The sequence below is a fragment of the Notamacropus eugenii genome, chromosome 4 (assembly GCF_028372415.1).
Source record: "Notamacropus eugenii isolate mMacEug1 chromosome 4, mMacEug1.pri_v2, whole genome shotgun sequence".
Lineage (NCBI taxonomy): Eukaryota > Metazoa > Chordata > Mammalia > Diprotodontia > Macropodidae > Notamacropus > Notamacropus eugenii.
Genome location: NC_092875.1, coordinates 463,637,411 through 463,647,773, shown reverse-complemented (window position 1 = coordinate 463,647,773; position 10,363 = coordinate 463,637,411). Strand labels below are relative to the sequence as shown.

The window sequence follows — 10,363 nt, the reverse complement described above, 5'->3', positions numbered from 1 at the left end:
TTCGCAATGAAAAGGAAATTTTAAAAACAACTGAGTTCAGAAGGGACCACAAACATGGCAATTTTGTTACTGTTAAATGTAATGTATGCTTAAAACTATGATGTAACAACTTCAGGAGTTCATGTAGTCTACGATACGTGTGCTGGTAACTGTTACTTCATAATAAAAAAAGATTTAAAAGAAAGCACCGCAGGTCTCTCAGAACAAAACAAGACTAAGATGACAGTACACAAATGGACCCTTAACGAGTTTCACCTTTAACGCATGCGCCTTAACTACCGCTGTTTCCATCGAGCTCCGACGAATGTTTTTCTCGTTGCCGTAGGCGGGGCCTGGTGACGACACAGGCACCTGAGCCTATTTAAGGTCGGGCGCAGCGGCGGTTGCTGTCCAGATCTGTTGTGTGGCGGTGGCGGTGGTGGTGGCGGTGGCACGTTTGCGTGAACTGTTGGTTTTCAGAGTTGGTGGTTCCCTTCCAAACTCCGGCGGTCGCGATGGCCCGTAAGTGTTAGCGGATCGGCTGCGGGCACCCAGACTACAACGTGCTGAGCTCCCCTTCCCGGGGCTGCGGCCCCAGATCGTTGGGATGTCCACGAGACTACCCGAGGCTGGAGCCTTCCCGGGGAGGGCTTGTCCCGCTCTTGGTGACCCCGAGCGACCCCCAAACTGCACCCCTGCCCTTATCTAAGGGCTTCGCCCCACTTTGGAGCAGGGTGCAGAGCCAACTCTGCCCTCCTGTGTATCTGGGGGAGGGAAGGGAAAGCGGGGCTGGCCTGGGGCACCCCTCCAGGATGCACCCTACCCCTCACCCCCCACCCCACCCCCCCGGTCAGCCCCGGTTTTAGAAAGCGGCAATTCCACAAAGACTTTTTTCTTCCCTACGGTTCTCGCTGGTCCTTATCCCCTTTGCTAACCTCAGTGGTCCAGCCTGTAAGTTTCAGCTTCAGCACTTTGAAATGCTCCGCGGCAGCCCTCTCCCCAATTTCCCATCCATTTTAGATGTAAACGTTTGATAAACGTCTCCTGAGGAAGGTATTCTTACTGCCTGAGTCTATGTAGACAAGAAGTGGAGCAGGGGAGATGGGATGGAAGAGGAAAGAAAAATGCCCTATTATATATTGTGGTCTGTTTATGGATGATGTCTAAAGCCATGATGTAACCAACAGTTAGGATAGAGACAAGATTGTTTCTCTCACGATCTTTTTCTCTCTTTTGAGAATGAGGAGGAGGATTTTTTACAAGCCTAAATCCAACATATTCTATGTACAAGTAAAAAATCATAACCATTTTCGTGGGAGCACTGACCTCATACTAGGACAATTTGTAATTCATTTATCATCTGTAAAAGTATGTCTTGACTCCTGCCTACTGCAATCAAGCTGCATACAGTGCTGGGATTTGGGCAGAGGACCTGAGTAAGAGTCTTGTCTCTGCCATTTATTATTGTGTAATAATGAACAAGTCACCTGATTTCTCTGGGCAGAAAGAAAAGAAGTATTTATTAAGTACCTATTGTGTGCCGAATACTGTTTTATCTCATTTGATCCTCACAGAGGTAGGTTCTAATAGTACCCCCATTTTACAAATGAGGAAACTAGGCAGATAGTCATTAAGTGACTTGCCAAGATTAAATGGCTAGCAAATGAGGCAGGATTTAAACTCTGGTCTTCCTGACTCCAGGGCTATAGTCACTGTATCACTTGCCTTCAGTGAAATGATACATTGAACTAAGTGACTAAGGTCTCTTCCAACCTTAAATCTATGGTCCTATGAACTTGAAATGATTTTAAGAAAAGGCTGGTCTGGCAGCAGGCAATGTTAATATTATTTATGGTACAGCCGTTGCAATCATCTATTTGCCCTAGCCTTTGTTTTGATGTATGCACCTGGAAACTGTCCTTTCCAAAAATGCAAAGGAAGTCAAGTAAAGTATTGGAGAGAGGAAATGGCCTAAGTGATGAACGGCTGAAATTATACAGACATCAGTACTCTGTGTCAGTGTGCTTTCATGTGTCCTAATACTGTTATACCTGTAAGACCCTGCTGCCAGGTCAGACTAAAGATTTACTTGTATGTCCTTTAAATGGACCTAAGAATCTGAAGAAGGGGCTGAAAGGATGAATGCCATTTATTCTGTCAGGTGGGAACCAACGGGAGCTTGCCCGTCAGAAAAACATGAAGAAAACCCAGGAGATCAGCAAGGGGAAAAGAAAAGAGGATAGCCTGTCTGCCTCCCAGAGAAAGCAGAGGTAAGCTTTTAATGGGGTCATTAAGTAACTGGCTTTTTACGTGACCTTTTAAACTGGACACAGAAAATATTCTTTTTTTTAAATTTATTTACTGTAGTTTTCAACATTCAGTTCCACAAACTTTTGAGTCTTAAATTTTCTCCACCTCCCTTCCCGACCCCCTCCCCAAGTGGCATGCAGTCTGATATGGAATCTACGTACCCATTCATATTAAACATATTTTCACATTAGTCATGTTGTAAAGAAGAATTAGAGTCAATGGGATGAACCACAAGAAGGAAGAAACAAAACAGAGAGAGAGAGAGCGCAAATAGTATGGCTTTATCTGCATTTTCTCTCTGCAAGTGGATAGCATTTTTCATCATGAGCCTTTTAGAGTTGTCTTAGAACCTTGCATTATCAAGAAGAGCTAAGTGCATCTAAGTCATCGCTCCATGTGGCTGTAACTGTGTACAATGTTCTCTTGGTTCTGCCCACCTCACTAAGCATCAGAAAATACTTCTTACAGGTGATTAGATACCACTTCTAGATCTGTATCCAAAGAGATCATAAAAATGGGAAAAGAACCCACATGTACACATATTTATAGCAGCTTTTTGTGGTAGCAAAGAATTGGAAGCTGAGGGGATGCCTATCAGTTGAGGAGTGACTGAACAAGTTGTGGTATATAAATGTAATGGAATAATATTGTGCTATGAGAAATGATGAGCAGGCAGACTTTAGAAAAATCTGGAAAGGCTTATATGAACTGATGCTGAATGAAATGAGCAGAACCAGGAGAACATTGTACACAGTAACAGCCACATTGTGCAATGACTGACTTTGATAGACTTAGCTCTTCTTAGCAATGCAAGGATCTAAGACAACTCCAAAAGACTTGCAGTGGAAAATACCATGCCCATCCAGAGAAAGAACTTTGGAGTCTGAATGCAGATGGAAGCAGACTATTTGCTCTCCGTTTGTTTTGATGGCTTGTTGCTTTCATTGTCCCCTTGTGGATTCTGATTCTTATGTGTCTGGGCCTTCCTGCTATTTAATGTTTACATGGATGCTGTCAGTAATATATTCTGGTTTAACATTCTTCGCTGAGCTTCACCTTCATATCTCATGTCACCACTTCTCAGCTACCCCCTAGTCATTATATACCCAGGGGTTGTTTTGCATTTTGGGGGGATAAGAGTTTGGGGGGATGAGTTCACCTATGTTAGTGGATTCGTTAATGGACATGTGATTGTTTCTAATATCAGTCTGAAAAAAAAAACCAAAGTATATGTTTCTAAAACATTTTGGATTAACAAATTTAACATTGATGTCTTTCTAAGAACATACACCTATTTCCTGGTCTATCTACTAGTGAATTATGAGATTCTAAGAGTGAAATCTAGCAAGGAGACAACTTTCTCAGGATATTTTAGCACAACAAAATAACAATAAGAATTATGGCTCCATTAACAAGGCAGTATATTTCCAGTTGCTCCTATCTATTCCTTCTTACTAAGGAATAAAATCGAAGGGGAGAAAATAGGGAAATGTAATTTTATTTTCACTTGTTTTTCAGATACCTCAAATGCTTTTTCATACGTAAGAGAAACAGGCTATCTGTGGAAAATAATAGCTAAAATCAGTTTAGTTTTTTGATAACAGCTCATGTTTTTGTTTCTCATAGGGATTCTGAAATCATGCAACAAAAGCAGAAGGCCGCTAATGAGAAGAAATCTCTGCAGACAGGTGACAAATGATCCACAGTCATTGGAACAACAAGGTGGATCACAGCATCTGAAATCAAGAATTTGTAGAATGACCAGCCATTAAATATCTAACAATTTATCATATCCTTAGACTTGTTTACTTTCTACTTGTTTCTTTTTAGTCCATGATAACTTAAGCTGCATGGTATAGAATAGTTCTAAGAAGTGGAACATTGCTTCATGCTTATAAAAGTGATAGAAATTAATGAATCTCTGTGGTTCATAGTAATATCTGGAATTACATAGATAATTAGTTTGATACTTTTTAAATTTAAGCTTCAAATCCTCATCCTTTCTGTAGGTATCTTCATGATATATTAACTTTTTCTTTGAAGTAAGTCATTAAGGTCCATTATAATTTTTTTACTATCGATTTATAAAAGTCAAGTTTTCATGTAACTTTTTAGAGCATGTTTTGCATGAAATATTATTGAAATATGATATCTCTCTGATTAGTAAACAAATGTTTTAACAACAACAATCTGAATTGGCATTTTTATATTTCCATTTAACTTTAAAAAATTGTGAAGGCATGAGGACCACCCTCTTTCAATTCAGCATTGACCTTGCCTACAAAAATGTTACTTTCTGAAGAGATCAAAAGCAAGTCCTCAAAAGATGTCAGCAATCTGTATCAGTATACAGTGTAATATAATTCTGGAGGGAGAAAAAGGGAAGAATGCCATTCACTGACATTTTTTATTCAACTAGCCATGACCTTCCTCCTCCTTTTACAAATGAAGAAACTAAAGGCCCAAGACACAAAGTTACACAACCAGTAAATGAACCAGAGATTCCATCCCAGGTCCTGAGTCTTTAATAGACCCATCTGACTCAATAATGGAAAGATGAATGCTTTTTTTATTTTTAATGGACTTATGATTTTATCTGTTTAGGGAATTCTCCCTATCAAGGCAAATCAGCACCTGCTCTGCAATTTGTAGTTTCAGATTTGCTTGAGGTACTGAAGGTTTAAGTGTGCTTCCTCAAAGTCACAAAATTGTATGTGTCAGAAGAGAAACTTGAGCACAGGCCATCCTGACTCTTAAGGCCAATTCAATAATCTACTCTGTCACACTGCCTCTCAAATGTATGGTGGATAAAAAGGAAAAAAGAAAGCCGTTAACATGCTACAGCTATTTGTATACATTTATGTTGACCTCATTTTACAGGAGTGGAAATGGCTCAAATTATTAGTTGTTCAAAACTACATTGTTGAACATTAAAGCAAGGACTTCCTGGCTTTCATATTATTAACTGTTAGTTGTAGAATGTTGTCCTCTTTATTAACAAAAAATTCTTTAAAAAAATCCGGCATCAGCTATATTTCTGACCACATTAAGGAAAACGTGCCACTTATTAGTTACAGAAGTAGGCCATTTCTTTAAAACCATGTTCTTCTATCAATCTGTGTCTGTGATTAATTGAATGTTAGCGTAACACTTGCGTAGTTTACAAACATTATCTTCTTTGATCTTCAACTCTTATTAGGTAAGTACAAGTATTATATGGTTTTTAGAATTGTGGAAACTGAGGCTGAGAGAGTAAGTCACTTACTTGCTTACACTGTACACAGCTAACACGTCAGACATAGGATTCAAACTCAGGTTTCCTCAGTCCATTCTATATGTTATATACCACAGTATCCTGCCCCCAATTACAGATAACTCAGAAAGCAAATAAAGTCACATTTCAGCCTAAATAGGCTGTGACATTTTACTCCCGGTGTTAATAACATGATAATCAGAAAAGGTAGTGCACTAGTACAATGTCATGCACGTGAAACAACAGAAATACAGTCCTATGTTTGGAATATTAAACATCTGAAGATCATACATGTTAGGGAGAACCTCTATAGAAAACCTGGAAAGATACAGGTACCAGAAATCAGTGAAGAAAATAGTTGAGACAAATTCAGAAAGGTAACAATACAAAGTTGGCAGAAATCAGCATTTCTAAGTACTAACAAAACCCAGGAAGAAATAAGAAATTACCTTCAAAATTAATGCAAAATGCAAAAAGCATCTGGAAGTGAATCTTCCAAGACAGTCCAGAAATACTCTTTAGAGAAGTTAATGAAGGCACATAAATGGAGAACTGTCAGAATAATTTTTTAAAATTATACCTAACTTTAGACATAAAGCTATAAGAAATAACCAAGGAAGGGTTCTTTACAGAACTAGACAAAACTCTTAAGGGAAACATGTAATAATGGAATGACTGACTGGAGTCATGACCTGGGTTCAACTTCACCTCTGATTCTACCTTTGTGACCCTGGGCAAGTTACTTCTTGGACCTTAGTTTCCCCATCTGTAAAATGAGAGGGTTGGATTAGAGGGCTTCTGAGGTCCCTTCTAGATCTATGATCCTGTGACTATGAAGATGAGATCCATCTTTTCTTCAGTAAATGATGTAAACATGAGATGTGAAATAACATTTGGAGGGGGGAAAAGTCCAGAATCTCAAAGGAAATAAGGAAAAGTACAAATAAATGGGGAGGGGCAGAAGTATTTCCAGACCCCTCTCATATAAAGCAGCTGTTTCCCAAAACTATTTAGATACTCAGTAAAAAAGAAATAAAATAGGAAAATAGATCAGTGGAACAGTATGACAAAGAACAGTAGCAATAGAAAATAGCCTAGGTTTTAAGTTGGCTTTTTATAAATTCAAGAATATTAATGGGTGAAGGGCTTCCATTTTGACAAGTTACTATAAAACTGGAAAGCAGATTAGAATAAATCAGATTCAAACCAACATCTTACACGAGTAAGTTGAAAATGGATATTTGAACTGAGTAGAGCTCACATCATTTAAACATTAGCAAGAGGAGATAGGGGAGAATTTATAAGCAAATAGGGAAGAGGTCATAAAAGGTAAAATATTCTACCTTGATTACCTAAAATTAGGTAATCAAATTAGGTTTTTACTTGCATCAGTCAACAAAGATGAAAAAACAATTGAGAGGGAAAATATTTGCATCAAATATCACTCATAAAGGACTGATATCTAAGATACATAGTAAAATGATGCAAATGTGTAATACCAAGGACCATGCCTCAATAGATATGTGCTCAAAAGATATGAATAACTTTCTAAAGAACTGAAACTTATAAAATGATCATTTAAAAATTTTTCCTATCACTAACATGCAAAATGAAACAACTCTGATATTTCATCTTACTACTGCTGCATAATGACAAAAGATGACAAAATAGGAATTGTCAGTGTTGGAGGAGCTACAGGAACATGGACACACCAAATACACTTTTAAAAATACATTTTCTTGACATTTTGTTTTTACATTATCCACAGTTCATAATATAACCTTTTTTTACTCATTAGAGAGCAGATCACTTATGATGAAAAAAAATCATTAAAATTAGCCAACATATCAGCACGGACATTATATGCTGTGTTCCACGCTGAGTCCTCCACCTCTGCAAAGAAACCAGAAAGATTCCTCATATGTCTTCTTTGGGGCCAACTTTGGTCATAAAATTGCAGCATTGAGTCTTGTTTTAGCCTTGTCCTTTTCCATTTCCATTGTGAATATTATTTTCTTGGGTTTGCTTACTTTGTACTAGTTCATAGAAGTCTTCCCATGCTTCTCTGTATTCATCTTTCTTACAGCACAGTAATACTCCATCATATTGATGTACTAAAATTTGTTTAGCCGTACTCCAATCAAGGGGCACCCATTTTGTTTTCTTGACTACTTCAAGAACACAACACTGATACACTGTGGACCTCAGAACTGATTCAGCTATTCTGGAAAACTATTTGAAATGATAAAAGATGAGTGATTAGCTATCTGGTAGCAAAGACCTGGAAACAGAGTAGATACTCATGATTAGGGAATGGTTGTGGGGAAAAGCACAAAATACTGGTATTTGAGGGCAAGGGAATATTATTAAGAAATAACATGGGAAGATTTGTATAAACTGAAGCATGAAACAAGCACAGCCTGGAGAATAAGATGTACAATGACTGCAACAATGTATCACTGGGAGACAGTCAGTGCTTAGTATTTAGTGATGGACCTGGAGGCCAGATGATAAAACACATACCTTCTTCCCCATGGTACAGAAGTGGCAAATTTCTGGTCAGAGGATTGAATATATGGTTAGATGCAATCATTGTATTGGGCGTTTATGCTTGATTGGTTTTCTTTGTTAAAATGAACGGTTTGGTTTGCAGAGACTAGAAGTTGGGAAAAGAATGGTCTTTTTCTAGAAATGACTGTGCTATAAAGATGAAGCAGTCAGTAAAATATAATTTTTATTAAACTGTGTAGTTAATAGGATAAGAGGGAAAACATTTGGGAAAAGGCAATAAGAAATTATTCCAATAAAGTGACTAAAATGTCTGCATACCAGAGAGTCTACGGATAGGGACATACCCCAAGGAGGATAATGCTAAAGAAAAAGCCCTGTATACACTAAAATACTTAGAGCATCACTTTTTATAGTACCAAAAACCTAGAAACAAAATGGATGCCATCAGTTAGAGGACGGTTAGAACGTGGTACATGAATGTAATGGAATACTAACTGTGCTGTGAGAAATGAACAAGATGAATACAGAAGTTCATAGGAATACTTCTACGAATTGATGAAAAATGAAGAATCAGGAAAAAACAACATACATAACAAGGTAAATGGAAAGAACAGCAAAACAATTAAGATTGATTGCTGTACAATTATAATGACCAAAGTTGGCTCCAAGGAGATAAATGTGAAAAAGTACTTCTCCCAAAGTCTTTGCCAAGATGGGGGACTATTGGTAAATAACACTGTATGTAATATAAGTCTCTTTCAATGTGTTGGTTAGGTTTGATGAACTGTTTTTTCCCTAACAGGTGGGATGAGGGATAAATTAGGAAATATAAGTTTATATGAAAAGATATGATTCAATATTTTAAAAATGATATGGTCTAAAAAACATGAACTTTTAATTGCAATGACCAACTTTGGTCCCAAATTACAGTGGTCACTATCTGTATGACCTTAGGCAAATCACAACTTTCTTGGATCTCAAATTTCCTCATATATAAAATGAGAGGTCCTTAAACAGTCCCAGATCTATGATCACCACCTCATTTAAACAAAATTGGCTTTGACAATTCCTTACCCCTCTGATATTTGCTCCAACAAGGAAAATTAATTAGATGATCTAGTAGTAAGTCTATACTCAACTCCCATGAAGCCCAAAAATTTATTTGAAGTGATCCTGTATGAAGGATAAAATCCTACTGATTCTGTATTTAAGAGGAAACAAATGTTATTTTGAAACTCTTAAAGGAAGGAGACTTTTTAATAGCAACTGCCTCTGACAATATAAAAAGCAACTGTAACTGCCCAAGGTTAGTTGCAACTGGGAAAGTCTCACACGTACCACTAAATATGCGATAAAGAACCAGATAAAGCCAGGATAAATTGTAGAAACAGAAGCACCTTCTCCATCCAGTCCAGAATGGCACAAAAAAGGCAGCCTGATAAACAAACTGGAAACGAGCTTGAGCTCTGATAAACACATCTGAAGCCAGCCAGTGTTCTGCAAAATTCTGTTTTGTCCCTTGATCATCAACATTCCCCAAATCCCTTTCCAGTCTTTACCTCTTATTGCCTACCACATGCTCTTTGATCCAGTGACACTGGCCTCTTGGCTGTTCCTTGAACAAGAAACTCCATCTGTCAACTCCAGGCATTTTCTCTGTCAGTCCCTCATGACTGTAATTTTTTGCCTTCTCATTTCTGCCTAGTTGCTTCCCTGGCTTCCTTCAAGTCTCAGCTAAAATCCCATCTTCAGAAAGCTTTTCCCAACCCCTCCCAATTCTAGTGCCTTCCTGTTTTATTTCCAGTTTTTCATATTCTGTATATAGTTTGCTTGTATATATTTGTTTGCTTGTTGTCTCCTCCTTGAGGGCAGGGACTGTCTTTTGCCTCTCTTTGAATCCCCAAAATTTAGCACTGTGTCTGGCACATAGTAGGTGCTTAATGTTTATTGACTTGAGTCTGATAAAAGTACAGGCAGTACAGAGGGAAGGAGCAGGACTAGGGATTCTTAGAAATATGGTTGAGGGAATGTATTGCAGACATTGGGAAGGGAGAAAATATTTTGTGTGAGAGAAAACAAGGTGGCCAATTTGTACTCGAGTGTATGATGAGGAATAATGTGTGCTAAGTCTAGAAAGGAAGGTTGCAACCAGACTGAGCAGAGATTTAAATGCTAAAGAGTAATGTTTGTATTTGATTCTAGACTCTATAACAGAGAACCACCAGAGTTTCTTAAATTGGTCCAACACTCCCTTAGGAATATCATTTTGGCAGTTATGTGAAGGATGGAGAGGATTGGGGAGATCAAGAT

The 10,363-nt window shown here is 38.0% G+C and overlaps 1 long non-coding RNA gene across 1 annotated transcript; it reads left to right on the top strand.

Annotated features, from left to right (window-relative positions):
• Nucleotides 1–205: 205 nt before the first annotated feature.
• LOC140502022 (uncharacterized) lies at nucleotides 206–4,081 on the top strand. The gene is made up of 3 exons (XR_011966480.1): nucleotides 206–501; nucleotides 2,141–2,249; nucleotides 3,916–4,081. It is a non-coding gene; the product is annotated as an uncharacterized lncRNA (long non-coding RNA).
• The last annotated feature ends 6,282 nt before the right edge of the window (nucleotides 4,082–10,363 follow it).